Here is an 18,429-nt window from a genome sequence, read left to right as displayed (position 1 = left end):
GATGTCGTAGGAGTCGGGAGTTAAATGGTGGTGTTTATATGCAAAAGAACTGTTTGTTAGTTTCTCAGAGTTTCAGGTGTTTTATCCGAGTATCAGATAGGTCTTCAGTTAACATATACTCTCTAGGTAAGTCTCAGTTAACATATACTCCCCCACACGTATTTCCCACCTTCCAGGTAAACTTGAATTAACGTATTTAGCTTACACACACAGTCCCCCTCCCCCCACAGCCCATATCACCATAAGGCACTGGCTCACTGATTAACAAAGCTTCCTGCATGATATTTTCACTTTCAGGTTTGAACAATACTCATTAATTTTTTTCTCAATATATTCAATCCCAAGATTGTTCAAACTTAAGAGATCTACACATACATCCAGCAAGGTACATTTATATATCACAGTTCAGATCACTTAAGTATACAATGTTTCATTATTAAAGTTCTGATTAATATTCAAACATTTCATACATAATCCATAACTGCAACAACAAACAATAAGACTTCCAACTAGCAGACATTTAACAAGTAGACTTTCATTTCTCATGGGCTTACCACTCCCAACCAGCGCAGCTATATAGGCCAGTGCTCCATCACAAATGACCTCCTTTTCCCGAGTTTGTGTAGTGCTCTTGGCATCTTCACGGGACCTGGGGCCGCGTCCAATTCACGGGCTAAGTCAATGTCCACCTTCTCCCTCTTATGTTTTCAAGCAGCCTGCGGAGGGCCTCCTCCTCCCATGCAGGACCTTTCCCAGTTAACACATCTCAGTGAGGGAGAAAAGATTTTTAGTATTCCAACAATATTACAGATTCTAGTAACATAAGAAAACACTGTACTTTATCAGTTACAGCAGAGAGTATAGTTTTGTCTTACCCAAGCAAATAACATTTAATAATTTGACAGAGTAGCAGGGACCCTAGAGCTTGTCCCAATTGTTTGCTTATTCTAGGCCCTTAAGATGTCATTGTCTCTGATGTTTCTTAGTAGGGTCACTGCCACAGGTTGCTTCTGTGCAGCCAGATTCGTCGCCATCAGGCCAGGGCAGAAAGCCTTGAAGAGCTGCAAAAGTCCATGGCGGACTTTTCACCCAGTTTTTGCACTTTTTGCATTCATTCAGGCTTGTTTTACTTTTACAAAACACATCATCTCACTGAATGTTACCCCAATACTTTTACAACGTGCTATATGCATACTATTCTGTCTTGCATATCTTCACGCTAACCATTTGATTTTAGGACAAAATACACCTTATTAAATTTCAGTTAGACATTCCCACAAACTTTTTACCTTTTCTAATATTCGCTTAATTTTTTTCATTGTATCCTATGAAAAACAAACTATTCGTTTCAATTTAAGAGCTATTTTTTATGAAGAAACTTATAGTAACTCTATTAATCAAGACTTACAACTATAGAGATTCTCGTTAACATTTTAAACTTAGGTAGTAATATAAGCGCTTGTTTAATTTTTGACCATTTGAATAGCACTCTTTCAGAACCTTTTATCAAACTATATCGCCACCTGGAGGTATCAAAATATACACTGACAATTTCTGCCTTTCCCTCTTTCTTTCACTTTTTCCTTCCTTTTCCTTTATTTTTTTAAAAAGATTTTTTTAATTTCTCTCCTCCTTCCTCCCCCAGTTGTCTGTTCTCTTTGTCCATTTGCTGCGTGTTCTTTTTCATTAGCTTCGGTTGTTGTCAGTGGCACAGGAATCTGTGTTTCTTTTTGCTGCATCATCTTGTTGTGTCAGCTCTCCGTGTGTGCGGTGCCATTCCTGGGCAGGCTGCACTTTCTTTCGCGCTGGGCGGCTCTCCTTATGGGCGCACTCCTTGCGCGTGGGGCTCCCCTACGCGGGGGACACCCCTGCGTGGCAGGGCACTCCTTGCGCGCATCAGCACTGCGCATGGCCAGCTGCACACGGGTCAAGGAGGTCCGGGGTTTGAACCGCGGACCTCCCATGTGGTAGGCGGACACCTTAACCACTGGGCCAAGTCCACTTCCCTCCTTTTTCTTTTTCTTTTTCTTTCTTCCTTTTCTTTTTCACATACACAAACAATTACAACACACACTGACATTGAGCAGACAAACACAAAAGCAGTTCCAAATCTAGAATTTCTTCATTGCTTCCTTTTATAATTCAACATTTCTTTTCCAGTTTTCCTCCCCTCCATTTCTTCTTGATCTCTTTCTGTCCCCGAGCCATACTTGCTTTATGATGCCATGCTTGAGAAAGTTCTGTAGTTTAGATACTGTTGGAGAAAATACGACGCTTACTGGGACACGGAGACTGATTGACCAGAAGCAAAGAATTTATTTACTGAGAAGCTCTCCCAATGGAGGGGGTGTGAAGAACAGTCTTTAGCCCCCCACCAGCATGGGGGGGTCTGAAGAGAGACTTCAGCCCCCTCCTGGAAGGGGGGACTTGAATTTACACAGAACCTCCCCAGCTGGGAAATGATAGTTGGTGGGAGGGGGGCGAGGGTGAGTGAGGTGGTGGGAGGGTGGAGGGAGTCCGTGGCTTCCTGGAATGCTGCAGCAGCAAAGGTTTCTTTTGATCTGGAAGGTCGTAAAGGGTCTGTAACTAGCGAAGGTTTCTGTCTCCGTCTCCCTCTGATATGCAGGTGGTGGAGATCTCTATCTCCCTTCACTCCTGTCTCTGCTGGGTTCCTTTAACCCCTGGGAAAGTGCCACATGGGGGAGGGGGTTTACCTTTTTCCCAATGCATATCAGGGGAAACTGAGGTACAGTCTGTAATTATTGCAAACCTCTAACAGATACTTTGATGTCAAGCCATTCTAGTCTTCGGAATGAGACCCAGCCGTGCAGTCTCCAGCATCCGTCTCTCCATCTGCACGACCCGAGGTTCTGGGTCCCACAGGAACTTTCGCCGTCTCTTGGCGGTCATGGTACAACTCCATCCAACGAGCTGGCACCCACACAGGACTTTCTCCGTCTCCTGGGGAAACACAAGCAAACCCTGGAGGACTTCGAAGGCTTTCCAAATCACTCGGGGCTCTGCACCATTACACCCACTTTAGTTTCACTCGAGGAGATCCTTCTTCCCTTCAGGCCCCGCGTTGGGCGCCGGGTGCTGAGATCAGCTCAGCGATAGGGCGGCTCGAAGGGAAGGAGATGCAGAACTTAAAGAAACAAAGGACAGAGAGAACGGCACAAGAGAAGAGATAAAGATGGGACCGGGGGACTCACAGCTTCTGGGACTGAGCGCCTCGACCCTCGTTTCCACCTTGTATTTATTGGCAACTACTCAGCAGCTGTTTGCTATCAGAACTGCCACATCGTCTACAATAATAGGGAACAACTGCAACATCTACGATAGAACAGGTGTAACATTTACAATAAGGAGCAGGTCATACAAAGTTGAAACACAACCTAAACTCTTCTTCCACAGTCTGCCTTATGGTTATTTTGGGATTGGCTTCACTTTTGTTGGTAACTCGATTCTCCAGTTCTTAGCCTGGCAGCTTGGGACCCCCACAGTCCGGGGAAGGCTCACTTGAGACTCTCCAGTCTCCTGCCTTCCACTGAGGCCCACGACCCTGCTCTCTCTCCTGACTCCAGGTAGGGGCTAAGTGGCCGCCTGGTGGGATTCTCGACCCTCGGGTGGGACGTCCACTCTTCCAGTCCAGTGGCCGCTGGAGTCCTGTTACCCCTGAGGACGGGGCACGCGGGAGGCCTCCCGCCTCGAGCGTCGAGTTTCCTTAAAGCAGAAATTAATGAGAAACCCGTTTCCCTGCGGCTCTCACGACCTTAGTGAGTATATAGTGGAATTAGTGTTTTTCATCCAAAGGCTGCCAGAGTCAAAATGGGAAATGAACAAAGTTCTGAAGTGAAGGAAAGTTGTATTTTAAAGCACCGGGGACATTTTGGTTATAAACCTATAATTAACGAATGAAATTCTTGTGCAAAACTGCATGGTCACGGTGCAGATCAATTAGAAGTAGCCTTCAAAAGGACCTTTTAGGTGTTATCTTGCAATTAAACTTATTTTGTAAGAGAATAACAAGAAACATTAATGAGTTGTGTGCTTCTGTGTCTAACTCTTTTTGTGTCTGCCTATTTGCTCTGTGTCTGTCTTCATATACCGGGATGGTAATATCAAATTAACAAACAAATTCTTAAATTCAAATTGTGAAAGTAAATATGTGCTTACATATGTGAATAAGGATTCCTGGATCCTAAACTAGGCTCAGCAGGATGGAAAGGTCATATAGAAATCTGGATATAGAAGCAATTTAGAAAGGGAAAAAGTTTTTTCTAAGCCTTTTGATCTACCCAGCCCCCAGCATGTGCCAGCTTAAGACTGTCTCCTAGGTGGGGGAATTGAGAATCAGAATTTGTCCTTGGACATGTAAGAATTGGAGGCAAAGAGGCGTGGACTTGGAGAAGCCGGGAGCCAGCTTGCTCCCCGCAGGCTCAAGATCATCCTTTCCCACCCAGAAAAAAAAAAAAAAAAATCCATTTGTCCTGTAATTCCCAATTTAAACCTTTAAATAGTCTTAAAAAAAGGGTGGTAATAGCCCTATTACCAAATTTCAATAAGTAAAGTAAAAGTCCTTGAAAGCTATGGAAGGATCTTTTAAACCAAATTAATTTTAATTATTCCAGAACCTAGTAGTCAGTATGCTTTTAAGACTGTTCACAGTGGGAAGTGGATGTGGCTCGAGTGATAGGGCTTCCGCCTACCATATGGGAGGACCCGGGTTTGATCCCTGGAGCCTCCTGGTGAAAAAGAAGAAGAGAAAGCATGCCTGCACAACGAGCCAGTGCCCGTGCAAGTGAGTCATGCAGCAAGATGATGACACAACAAAAGAGAGACAAATGGGAGAGTCAAAGTGAAGCGTAGCAGAAACCAGGAACTGAGGTGGCACAGCTAAAAGGGAACTCCTCTCCACATCAGAGGTCCCCAGAATCGAATCCTGGTGAATCCTAGATGAGAAAAAATGAGAAGACAAAAAGAGAAATAGATACAGAAGATCATACAGCAACTGGACACAGACAGCAAAACAGTAGGGCTGGGGGAAGGGGAAGGGGTGAATAAATGAATAAATCTTTAAAAAAAGACTATTCACAGTTGAATTTTATTCAGCTTGGATGCAATCTCCATAGGTTTATAGGATACTAATAAACTAAATCAACATTATATGTATTAAATCTTTAAAATGATGAAAGTTGTAAGTTCATATCTAATGAAATTAAGTTAAAGAAAGAAATGTAGGTCTGCCCTCTCAAATGGACAAAGTAAATGTCATTAGTTGCTAATTTTAATTTTAAGATTTATCTTATTCATTTCCCCCCTTCCTCTTCTCCCACCCTGCTGTTTATGCTATCTGCGTTGTCTTCTCTTCTCATTTTCTCTCCGCTAGGATTCACTAGGATTCGATCCTGGAGACCTCTGATGCGGAGAGAGTTTCCCTGTCAATTGCACCACCTCAGTTCCTGGTCTCTGCTTCCCCTTGACTCTGCCCTTGTCTCTCTTTTGATGCATCATCATCTTGCTGCATGACTCACTTGTGCGGGGCACTGGCTCACCACGTGGGCCCTCACACGGGCACTGGCTCACCACGCGGGCACTTGCACAGGCACTGGCTCACCACGCGGGCCCTCACACGGGCACTGGCTCACCACGCGGGCACTCGCACGGGCACTGGCTCACCACGCGGGCACTCGCACGGGCACTGGCTCACCACGCGGGCCCTCGCACGGGCACTGGCTCACCACGCGGGCCCTCGCACGGGCACTGGCTCACCACGCGGGCCCTCGCACGGGCACTGGCTCACCACGCGGGCCCTCGCACGGGCACTGGCTCACCACGCGGGCCCTCGCACGGGCACTGGCTCACCACGCGGGCCCTCGCACGGGCACTGGCTCACCACGCGGGCCCTCGCACGGGCACTGGCTCACCACGCGGGCCCTCGCACGGGCACTGGCTCACCACGCGGGCACTCGCACGGGCACTGGCTCACCATGTGGGCCCTCGCACGGGCACTGGCTCACCACGTGGGCACTTGCACAGGCACTGGCTCCCCGCACAGGCAACACTTTCTCTTTTTCACCAGGAGGCCCCAGAGATCGAACCCAGGTCCTCCCATATGGTAGGTGGGAAGCTCTACCAGTTGAGCCACATCCACTTCCCACTAATTGTAGTTTAATAAGCTTATTTTAAGGTAGATTAACCAGTCTATGTAGTTATGGTTAATAATATGGAACTTATAAACGCATCTTCTAAACTGAAGCATTTAAATGGCTAATTCCAGGAAGCCATTATTAATTAGGAATCCCAAATTGATATTAATAACAAAAAGTAACTTCATAACAGGGAAACCTGTCAGAGGTCACCCCAATCTGCATATGAAAGTTGTGGTAAAGAAAGATAACCTTGATTCTGTTGGGAATCTTAGGTTTTCATAAAATAATGGAGAAAGTGGTTTTTCCTGTTGAAGCAGTTTGGTATTTGTGAATTCTAAGAATAGATATTGGATTATGTTTGTAAAGTGGTCTATTCCTCTGGGTGTATTAGATTGTATTAAATTCAGAAGTTTCACTTTCACTTGACTAAATTATGATTTTTTAAAAAAGATTTATCTATTTATCTATATCTATCTATTTATTTATTTTTCTCCCTTTCCCTCTACCCCAGTTGTCTGCTCTCTGTGTCCATTCACTGTGTGTTCTTCTGTGTCTGCTTGCATTCCTGTCAGCAGCACCAGGAATCTGTGTCTTTTTTCGTTGCGTCATCTTGCTTTGCTGTGTCAGCTGTCCGTGTGTGCAGTGTCACTCCTGGGCAGGCTGTGCTTTTTTGGCGCTGGGCGGCTCTCCTTACGGGGCGCACTCCTTGCGCGTGGGGCTCCCCTACGCGGGGGACACCCCTGCGTGGCACTGCACTCTTTGTGCATCAGCACTGCGCATGGGCCAGCTCCACACGGGTCAGGAGGCCCGGGGTTTGAACCCTGGACCTCCCGTGTGGTAGGCAGACGCTCTATCAGTTGAGCCAAATCTGCTTCCCTGATTAATGTTTGGATTTGGCCATGTCAGTAGGACACCAAAGGAGCAGGGACTCATAGAGAAAACCATATGGTAGAGGAGACAGTTAAGAGTTTTTGATGCTGGAGCCCCAGGAAGTAAACACATAGGAGAAGAACTCAGAGGAAGAGACACACTCCATAGACACAGCTGAGGCCCCAGAAGGAGAGAGAGCTTGAGAGTCTACAGCTGACCTTGTGGAGAGAGCAGAGCAGCTGAGCCAGGAAAGATCACGCCCTGGGGAGAGAGACGAAGCCTGAAGTAGCTGAGACCACAGAGCTTAGGAGGAAGAGGAGGGCTGAGCCCTCACAGAGACCGGCTCCAACATGTGGCAACAGACTTTGGTGAGGGAAGTAACTTACACTTTAGGGCCTTGTGACTGTAAGCTCCTACCCAAATAAATACCCTTTACGAAAGCCAACAGATTTCTGGCATTTTGCATCAACACCCCTTTGACTGACTAACACACGGGTGCTACTAAAGTAAAATACCTGCTAATTAACGTAGTTGTGATAAAGGTATAGAAGTAAAAATCAAAGTACTAAAATAGGTAAGTTTCTCTGATATGTTATACATTGCTTTGGAAGTGTTTAGAAAATATATAAAAATTAAGAAATAAATTTCAATATCTTCAAAATCTCTTGTGCATTCGAGCCAGGCCCAAATACCCTGCATGGTGCCTCTCCATTTGAGTTATTGGCTAGGTTAATCACCGACCCCTAAAACAATAAAAGTCCCTACTATATCTCTGTTATGCTCCTGAAGGGGATGGAGAGCACATTGCAGTTCAGACTCCTGCAGCAGCCAGCGATGATTCGATATGGCCAGATGTACAATGGACATTGCCTCCAGACTGGCTGTGTTTCATCGGGCCAAAGAGCGCTACGCACCAGCCAGCGAAACACTGGCGCCTCCCTTCCCCGTCTCTCTCTAGGATCAACAGTGCCGCAGCATGCTGGCTGTGCGAAGGGCATGCAAAGGGGAGCACCACTTACCAGGGTGATGTGAGTAGAACTTACACACAATTGGCCTGCTCCCATGGAGCGCCAGCATGTGTGGCGTTGCAAACCTGGAGCTCAGATCTAGTAACTGCAGCTCAAAGGGGAACTTGTGCATTGCTTAGTATTAAACATTGTACCTCGATGCCTGATGAATAGGATAACATCTCTTCTAAATCATATGCAGAAGGCTATCAAACATGTTAAAAGTCTTGGTAAACTTAATCCATCTTATAAGTTAATCAACATGCCTATAAGAAAAAGGAATGGCTTTCTTAGGTACTGTCTCTTATTTGTTTGCCATATGCTTGTCTTGTTGCCTGTACTATCTTTGCGAGTGTATGTCCAGGGCAGTGCCTCTCTCCTTGCCTCTCCTAGCTGTCCTAAGCATCACCACTGCCATGGGAAAACTGGGGGTGGCAGCTTATACCAAGCCCAGCTTGTCTACCAGTCTCTCCCGAGAGTTATCTTTATGACAGCATAAAGAACTAAAAAAAAAAAAATGTGGCCTTGGTGTGGAGAAAGTGGCCCTGGTGGCTGCTGGGGGTGGGGAGTGGGAGGAAGAGAGGTGATGTGGGGACGTTTTCGGGGATTGGAGTTGTCCTGGGTGGTGCTGCAGGGACAGTTACCGGACACTGTATGTCCTCCCATTGTTGTGGAATTTAAGAGAAGTTCAATTATTCGAGTATAGAGAGGCCAGGACTCAGGAATGATTTTGAGAAGGAAAAATTGGTTTATTGACGGCCGGCCGGACTCGGGAGCTTTCTGTTTGAATCCCGAGCCCGGAACAAGATTTTCAAACGTCTTTTATACAGAGAGGAAAGGCCAAATGGTCCCTTTGTTTCAGTTCTCAATAGGCTTCAATTAGCATATATCTCTTTCACATCTTAGGTAAGCTTTTAGCAAGGACTCCAGACATTTTAGATAAGCCTTGGTTTTTGCATTTCCCCTAAATACTTAAAGTTTATAGCCCTTGCTTTGTTAAACATTTCCTGGGACTGGAGCCTGCTGTCACCGTCCCTAAGGGCAGGACTGCAGCCTCTTACCGTTCCACACCCACAAGTCAAATAACTTAGTTATCTCTGAAGAGACAAAGAGCCTTCCACCCATAGCCCACATCATTCCCCCCCTTTGTCAAAGTTTACTTGCTAAGCTTTGGCATAATTATTGTTGTAGCTATGAGGTGGATGACTGTTTGTTGTCTTGACTGATTATTTATCAGTCTTTAGTACAGCATCAAGGACCGTTTTTAGAAGTTTAGAACTTTTCATTCTGGACAGCAGAATCTTGGGCAGGGGCCTCCCGCAGTTATTCTGCTGCCACTGGCACTCACGTGGATTTCCAGTCAGGTTCCAGATCCATCTATTACTTTTATTTTACTCTTAAAGAGTTTACACCTTTAATTTAAAAGGGATGCTGAAGGGAGACGATCTCTTTTCTGTAACTGCTTCCTGCTGGCCATGGGCTGTAGTCATTGCCTAATAAGGTGTAAAACTCTTTAATTTATTCTAACTGGAGGAAGATGGATCTGGCATTCTGTACGAAGTTGGATGAAGTTTTCATATGGTTAATAAGATGTTCACTCTGAAAGAAACAAACTTAATTAAAAATTTGGAATACCCGTTTTTAAAAGAGGACACATTGGATTACAGAGATAGACAAGATTAGATGCCTATAAAGATGGCATTCCTTAAAAGCTGGTGGGAACAGCATATATATTCTTTTTTAAGTTATCCATCTTTAGAGAGAAATTGCAACAGACACTTAGCTTTGTCTGAAGACACATTCCAAGCTGTTCAATGATTGACACTCATTCGCTTTGTCAGATGCTCCTGGTGAACTGGCACTCCTTGGGCAACTGGCTTCACTCAGGATTAGAACACTAATTTGGAAATACTCTTAGTTTTCACCTGTGGGAGTGATCAGAACTACAGAATAAAGATTTTATACACCTTGGTTTTCATTGTACAATTTCTAGCAATTTTGACTTGTTCAATAGGTGACTCACCATCAGCAAGCAAGCCTCACTTTTGCTAACTGAGTCTGGCTGAGACTGCCACCTTATTCTATAGACATGTTATTAACTGTTTAGAAAATGATTTTACCAGGAATTTAACATGTCTAATATACTTCTGCACTTGATCCAAAATAGAAAAGATAACATTACAATTATTAGGCATATATTTAGTACAGGATAAAAGTACAGCACTTAATATTAACTAATGTATTACTTAATGCATAAGGATTCAGTGTTGCCATTATTAGTTTTGAGTTTCAGGTTTGTAATACTTTACATGTTATCTCTCCATGAGAGCAGGCCATAATGCCAATTGTGTTTAAGTTTTACTTACAGTCTCCTGGTATCATGGCTCCACTTAGCATGTTCTTCAACGCAGTGAGCAAGTTGCAGCATCCTTCCAGTATTCCAGAGATTTTCCAGTATTCTACTAGCCTGGTGCATAGTGCTCTCTGGCACCATGGAACAGTGCCAGTCTGGAGGCGATATCCATTGTACACTTGGCTGTACCGAGTCATTATTGGCTGCAGGAGCTTGAAACTGCAATATAGTTTCCATCAACTTCAGGAGCAGAACCAGAGACTGATATAGCACATATTTTTAATTGAGGGGTCAGTGACCAGCCTAGCCAATAACTCACATGGAGAGGCCACCTGTAATGTATACAAGGCCTGGTTCGAATGCACAAGAGTTTGACAATGTTAAAGTCTATTCCTTGTTTTATATATATTTTAAACAACTTAACGCAATACATATATCAAATGACCATCTACTTACACAATTTTACTATGAAGATAACAGTAGGTACTTCACTTTAGTAATAGAGGAAAAATATTATTTTTCATTGTTAGAATGAAAACAGAATATTTCCAATAGAATCAAGACAACCTTTTATTACCATTTACTTAAATGTGTATTTTGCAGTGGCCTTCAGACAGGTTTATTATCATGAAGTTATTTCTGCTACCAATACCAATCTAAGTTTCTTTAGTTAACAATAACTTCTACAACTAGAACTATTTAAACATTTTCAGTTTGGAAGATGTTTTACAAACTCTTTATAATTGACTATAACCGCATTGACTAGACACCTCATGTTTAAATAAACTTACTAAATTACAATTACCAATGAAAGAAATTTACTCTTTATTTAAGAGAGCATATCTACAATCTTTTCCCTTTAGCCTAATTTCACCAATGTGAACTTACAATTTTCACTTACAATTTTCATTACTGTAAAGATTTTGTACATATGTTAATTTAGTTTATAAATTAACTATGGGAGATTACACTCAAGTTAAATAAAATTGAAACCATAATAGTTTATGCAAGGAATGTTCTCTTTTTCCCTTACAGGAAGCTAAAAACTTCTTTTCTTTAAGTTATGAAAATTATTAATTTAAAAGCATAACTGACTACCAGGTTTTAAAACACATGCATACTGACTTCCAGGTTTCAAAACACATTACACAATTACTTAATTTTTTAAAATCATAACCCAGGAAAGATCTCTCCATAGTTTTTATGGACTTTCCTTTTCTTACTGAAATTTGTTAATAGAGCCACTAATTACCTTATTTTGTTGGAAAGAAATCTTCTGGAAGAAAACAAGGCTCACCAGATTGTGGAGAAGAAAATACTTTATTCTCAATCTTGCAAGAAGGGGTGCAGAGCCAGATATGGCTGGTGCCCCGAACAAAGAAAAATGACACAATTTATACCCCTAAGCCTAGCATGCAAGCTCTTCCTGTTTTTCCATAGATTGGATACTTCAGAAGTTACAGCTTATCTGAGATTTAACTTTCCCACGCAAAAGTTTGATTTAACTGCTTCTTCTATCACATTCCAACCATTTTAGTTTTTACCTGCTCCCCCCTTTGTCAAATAAGGAATAGAATTTAGTGCTGAAATGGCACCGACTTAGTTAGCTCCTTCTTGGGCATCCTTCCACTGCCCATAGGACTGGCCTAAACTGGTCTCCTCCACTGCTGTCCAACCCGGGAGTGGGAGACTGAGGCAGCAGGCCGCCGGGTTACATCAACATTTTTCTTCTGTGAAAATTAACCTAATCTTTGTTTTGTTTTTTTTTTTTTCAATTTATGGCTGACAAAGGTTTAAACTGGGAAATTACCAGGCAAACTGATTCTTAATTCCCTAGCCTAGTAGATAGGTTTAATCTGCCACACCTAGTCTTGCCTTAAAAGCTCTTGCAAAGAGGAGGCCCTTTCCCAATTGTTTCCATAATCAGATTTCTATGACTTTTTCATCCTGCTTAGTTCAATTTGGGCTTTAAGAATATTTATAAATATAACTGCATATTTAATTTTCAACAATTTGAGCAAATAGGCAGACATGAATAGTTTGGCACAACAACATGACTTTAGTTACTTTAAACTTTTCAAAGACTTTTGAAACTCTTCTTAACTTGCACTATGACCATGCAGCTTACCACAAGAATTTTCTTTCCCACTCAATGGATTGTAATAACCAAAATGTTCTCAATGCCTCAGCACCACTTTGTTTCAGAACTTTACACTTTACTTTGAAATCAGCAGAATTTTGGATAAGCCACAAGATTAACTTTATATATATTTACTGAGGCTATTTGAAGCCTCAGGGAGACAGACTGCTTTCTCTCATGAATTGCCACTCTTAGGAACACTGACCGTCAAGGCAGGAGACTTCTCCCCCTCCACCCCCCTTTTTGATTTTGGAGATAATAAAACTCCAGTGGCCATTTAACCTTATTCTATCAGGCAGCAATTTATTTAGTTTACACTTGAATTCATGAGAGAAAGGGTTACTAATACCAGAAGAGGAGACAGTGATGTCCCAGCTCTTCTCAATTATGAAATAACCACAGGCAAAGGCAAAGGGCGAGGTTAGGCCTGAAGCAACCATAAACAAAGGAAAGGTTAGTGTAGAATTTACACTTAAATAATAGTTTCAGGCTAAATTCACCCAGCTATAATCTCAGTTATTGTCTTTCCACTGTTTTACAATATAAATGCATTTATAAATGATTTTAACTCTTAGTTACAGTTTTTATTAATTTTTTAAAACCTATTAATTTTATAACACCTTTAAATACCTTTCATTCAACTTATAACATATTAAATGAACTTAACCATTACTTTAATTTTTCCTTTAAAGTGAAAGAATAAATCTCTTGCAGTTAGTTTGAAATAAAAGGCTACTTTTCAGGATTTGATTTCTAGAACATAAAATGTTCTTTTAAAAGAGGTAAGACTCTTCTTCAAACATTGAGGATATGATGAGGTTAAAGCACAAGAAGCTATTGATAAAAGATTTTCTTTATATATTGATCTTACTCAATTTAATCATAAAAATTTCCCTTCCACAAACCTTCTACACTTTCAGTATTCATTCAGGTTCTGTCCCACACTCTACTCTTTCCAATAATCAATCATTTTATCTTAGGACAAAATCATCTTCTGTTTCCTTAACAATAAAAACCCACTCCATATATCCCACATACTAAGTTACCAGGCAAACTTCTTACAACATATAATTGCCATTAATACTAACCAAGTTTGTTAAAATAATGAACTTTTCTTCACTTTAAATACTTAGTAGCATGTAATACCAGAAACAGTTTTTTTGGAAGCAAGTTGGCAGGGGAGATTGGCTGCCGAATAAGTTTGTTATAAAATTGCCTTTTATTATTATTATTATCAATTCAGTTTTGTTAAATAATGACTTTCTGCAATTAGCCACTTAAATACCTTAAACAATGCTTTGTAAAACTTTTATAATTATTTATACCCTTAATACAAAGTTTACCTTCACAGAACACATTCTCTTACTTAAGGTTACTACAATACCTTCTAAGAACCTGAGCAGAATGCAAACGTATTTTGGCTTTGACACCCTAAGGAGGGAACTTTACTGCATTTATTCTGATTCTGCTTTTCACCTCCTTCACTTCCCCCCCTTCCAGGCAGTCGGGTGCACAACAAACAGGAATGCGGCTTATGAATAGAAGGGTGGACTCACTGGAAAGGGGCAAGCCGCTCCCCCCTTTCCAGCTTTCAGCCAAAATGGGCAGACAGAACCTACTCAAATTTGGCAACTCTCCCAGGAACCCAGCCGCCCTGACTGGGACATTCCCAACAGACTTGGGTGCTTGGCGCGGACACAGATGGCCTCCAAGCCCCGGCAAAGGGCCAGACCAGAGACAAGACACCAGAACATGCACAAACATCTAGACTCCTCAGCTTTTGCCCCAGAATCATTTCACCCCCTTGCCAATGGCAAGGGAGGGCTCCAGCTCAGCTGTAATTCTACTTCATGTAAGGACACAACTCCAACACTAACATTGAGCTGACACAGACAGAAGCACAAAGGTCACTAATCTGACTCACAAGTTTATATATTTATTTTCACCACGGCTGCCCCCACAGCTATCACAAACCTCAGAACACTTAACATTTGGTATAAAGCAAATTCATTCACAAATTAGCACCATAACAAAAGATTTCAGCTAGACTTTTCCACTGGTTAAACTTTACACCCAGACCAAGCTCCACCAGAAAAGCCGATCCATTTTCCTGTAACCAAGTTTTGTTTTCCTTAATCTAGACCAATTTCCAGGATATTAGGACTCGAACCTATAAATACCCTTCCTATTAAAATCGAGACTCCACTCCTTTAGTGGATATAAGACCAGTACCAGATTCTAACATGCAGTTAGACAAACCCAAAACACCAGGGCTTTTCCCCGGTTTTCCTCCTTTTCTCAAGCCTAGAGAGAACGGCTTCCCCCCAGCCTTCTGGGGCTACTAGGGTTCTCTCGGGAGGTGATCAGCCTCCCCTTCCTAGCAATTAAAGCTAGGGCCTTCCAGACTCTGCTCACCCGGGGAGTCTTACCTTCTTCCCTGTTCGGAGCTCTTTTTCGTTCCCAGAATCTTTCTCTTCAGACCTTCCATTGCCCTCGATTTTGTCGGGAAGATTCTGGTGGAGCCCACATCTTTTCTGGATTAAATTTAATCCAGGGGCGCCCAGATTTGGGGTTCACCCGAGTCCTCCCGGCTTCCTCGGGGATTTGGAAGGGGCAGCAAAATGCTACCGTCTCTGGCCTTCATTTTTGTCCCTTCGTGGTCGCCATTAATGTTGTGGAATTTAAGAGAAGTTCAATTATTCGAGTATAGAGAGGCCAGGACTCAGGAATGATTTTGAGAAGGAAAAAATTGGTTTATTGACGGCCGGCCGGACTCGGGAGCTTTCTGTTTGAATCCCGAGCCCGGAACAAGATTTTCAAACGTCTTTTATACAGAGAGGAAAGGCCAAATGGTCCCTTTGTTTCAGTTCTCAATAGGCTTCAATTAGCATATATCTCTTTCACATCTTAGGTAAGCTTTTAGCAAGGACTCCAGAGATTTTAGATAAGCCTTGGTTTTTGCATTTCCCCTAAATACTTAAAGTTTATAGCCCTTGCTTTGTTAAACATTTCCTGGGACTGGAGCCTGCTGTCACCGTCCCTAAGGGCAGGACTGCAGCCTCTTACCGTTCCACACCCACAAGTCAAATAACTTAGTTATCTCTGAAGAGACAAAGAGCCTTCCACCCATAGCCCACATCACCATGGCCCACTGGGTGGACTGGGGGAGAGTGTGGGCTATGGTGTGGACCTTTGACCATGAGGTGCAGCGGTGCTCAGAGATGTATTCCCCAAGTGCAGTGAACGTGTCATGATGATGGAGGAGGTTGTTGTTATGGGGGGAGGAGTGGGGTGACGGGATGGGAGGTATATGGGGACCTCATATTTTTTGAATGTAACATTAAAAAAATAAACAGCCCCCCAAAAATGCCATTTCCCATCAACTTCGGGAGGCTGCAGCCTTGAAGGCGCCTGGCCTTTCTCACTCTTGTGGCCCACTATGTCAAGGCTAGCCCCTTTTGGGGGCTGTCCCCCACCATCTTCTTTATCCTTTTAGTAAAACCATGTATCCTCCATTATAACTGAGTTTATTTTTTTTCCAGAATCAACGCCTTATTAGCCATGCGGCAATTTCATCCAGCTCCACCCCCGGGGCCAGACGTGTCTTCCCCTAAGTGCGATAGAGTAGCAAGAGGCTTTCACACCTCCTCAGGTAGGGCCTCCGCCCGTAACCAGCAGGAAGTAGTTAGAGAAGGACCCCACCATCCTCCAGTGCCCCCTAAGAATAAGGGTGCAAGCCCCTGGAGGGCGGAGTTGAGGCAGGCTAGTTTAGGAAAAGGGAAGTCGAGGCTAAGACCTGGCAGAAAAACATGGCTGCAAAACACGTGGCCTGGAGGCCGCCGGGAATCCCCCGAGGGAAAGACCCCCCCAAGGAGGCTGCTGGGAGGAGCCAGAAGCCCATTTGGAAGGAGGTCTCATTGGGGCCAAGGAAAAGCCCCAGACACCCCCAAGGGCCTCGCCATTGGCCCCCTGGGTAACCAATCAGAGCAGCAAACAGCTGGCCCCCTGCAGTAGCCGGGCGGGCAGTAGCTAAGGGCTGAGAAGGTCACCACGCAAGCCAGCTCGCGCTCTCTGCCTGGAGCAGCCGCGCCTACACCTGGGGGTGTGCAGTCGGTTATTTTCTCTCATTTCTGTTTCCTCAGTTTTCTCAGCAAACTGCTGGCCTAACTAAACCGGCCTGTTCTTAAATTCTTTTTATGTAACATAGTCAAGAACCTGGAGGAATCTCTCTTCCCCCGACCTCCCCCCACCTCGCGTCTCACTTTCTGAATGAGGTGCCGCCCCGTTCATGCATCGACAAGGCTGTGAGACTCGAAACCGCTCGGAAAGTTTTCTTTTATCCGTAAGATCGCATAGTGTGGAGGTGCCACAGTTTGCTGATCCATTTGCCTTGGCGGGTGTAGCAGTTTGCTATGGTTATGAATTCTAAAAATAGATATTGGATTATGTCTATAATCGGGTCTGTACCTGGGCGTGATTAAGTTATGATTAGGGCTTTGACTGGGTCACATCACTAGGGCATGGAGATAAAAGGCATGGCAAAGGGCAGAGTGGAGGGTTTTTAATGTTGGAGCTTGACGCTGAAGCCGTAAGCAGGAGCCCTGGGAAGTCAGCTCACAGAGGAAAGAGGAGCCAGCCCCAGGAAGAGAGGAGCCCTGAGCCCAGAGAGAAGCAAGACCCTGGAACGGAGGAACCCAGGAAGCCTGAGCCTCGCAGACGTCGCAGCCATCTTGCTCCAACACGTGGAAATAGACTTTGGGGAGGGAAGTAACTTACGCTTTATGGCCTGGTATCTGTAGGCGCCTACCCCAAATAAATACCCTTTATAAAAACCAGCCAATTTCAGTGTTTTGTATCAGCACCCCTTTGGCTGACTAATACAGAGGGACGGCTGGGTTGTTTCCGGTTTTGGCTGAAAGAATAAAGCTGGCTGGAAATACCGTGCCATCGGCCGTTGTCACCTGCCCTTCAGCGCCCGCTGAGTGGACGGGCCCTCATTTGCTAATGAACCTTCCGTGACGGGACATTAAGTGCTTTCGCTTCTAAAACGGGCAAGGCGAGCTTCTGTGTCCCTGAAGTTCCCTTCCGCTTCGTCCCCGTGGGCCCAGCCGCCCACTGGGGTCCTGGCCGCTGAAGGCGAGTGTGGGGTCTCTCTCCTCACCCCCCCCCACCTGTGCCCTGAGGTACCCAGGAAGCCCGTGTGCTTAGCGTCCCTTCCCCCACCGGGGCGGGAAGCGGGTCCTCGTGGGTGACCTGGAATCGCACCCGCCCCCCTATCCCAGACACCCACAGCGAGGGTGGAGGTTCACCCCCTCTCGGTGCCCCCCCTCCCCATCGCTCCAGGTGCAGCCCCTCCCCGAGGGCGGCCCTGGGAGGGGCTGCTCTGTAGAAAGGGCCTGAGTTGGGCCATGGCCGGCGCCAGCCACTGGGGAGCCCGGCCGCTCTCGGCCCTTCCCAGGGCCTGGGCACCGCCGTGGCTGGAGGGTAAACAGGCCACAGGAAGAGGGCCCCAGGGCCCGCCAGGGGGAGGAGGGCCCCGGGGACTGGGGGCTGGGGAGAGGGGCTGGGCAGAGCCCACCTGGTGCCTGGACGTCTGCATTGACTGAGCCAGTGGCCGCTGACAAGTCACACCGCAGCCCTGCTCCCGTGCAGAGGTGGGGGCTGGGACCAGAGCTGGGTGCCACGTGCTCCCGGCCCCCTCGGGCGCTGCGTCGGAGCCACCTGGCGCGCTGAGCCTCACTCTTCTCCTCTGTAAGATGGACGGAACCGGCGCCCACCTCCCGGGGTGCTGTGTCGGGGAGGGGGCGGCCGTGCTGAGCCCGCCCCTCTGCAGTGGGTCCTGGGTCCCTCCAGACAAGCCCTGCGGCTCGGGTGCCCGGGAAACTGGCCCGGCCGCATTCCAGGACC

The 18,429-nt window shown here is 45.0% G+C and overlaps 2 long non-coding RNA genes and 1 other non-coding gene across 3 annotated transcripts in view; 2 read left to right on the top strand and 1 right to left on the bottom strand.

Annotated features, from left to right (window-relative positions):
• LOC131279539 (uncharacterized) overlaps positions 1-17,357 on the top strand; it is a 33,938-nt gene extending 16,581 nt beyond the window's left edge. Inside the window, exon 2 of the long non-coding RNA XR_009186964.1 lies at positions 16,065-17,357. This is a non-coding gene — a long non-coding RNA (uncharacterized lncRNA). The remainder of the gene's footprint in view (positions 1-16,064) is intronic.
• LOC131279538 (uncharacterized) lies at positions 2,297-16,070 on the bottom strand. The gene is made up of 2 exons (XR_011649520.1): positions 2,771-16,070; positions 2,297-2,681 (listed from the first exon to the last, which is right to left on the bottom strand). It is a non-coding gene; the product is annotated as an uncharacterized lncRNA (long non-coding RNA).
• LOC111765630 (small nucleolar RNA SNORA38) lies at positions 4,329-4,463 on the top strand. Its single transcript, XR_002797930.1, has one exon. It is a non-coding gene; the product is annotated as a small nucleolar RNA SNORA38 (small nucleolar RNA).
• Positions 17,358-18,429: the final 1,072 nt, after the last annotated feature.

Source organism: Dasypus novemcinctus, chromosome 8, assembly GCF_030445035.2.
Source record: "Dasypus novemcinctus isolate mDasNov1 chromosome 8, mDasNov1.1.hap2, whole genome shotgun sequence".
Lineage (NCBI taxonomy): Eukaryota > Metazoa > Chordata > Mammalia > Cingulata > Dasypodidae > Dasypus > Dasypus novemcinctus.
This window is presented reverse-complemented; position numbering and strand designations above follow the sequence as displayed.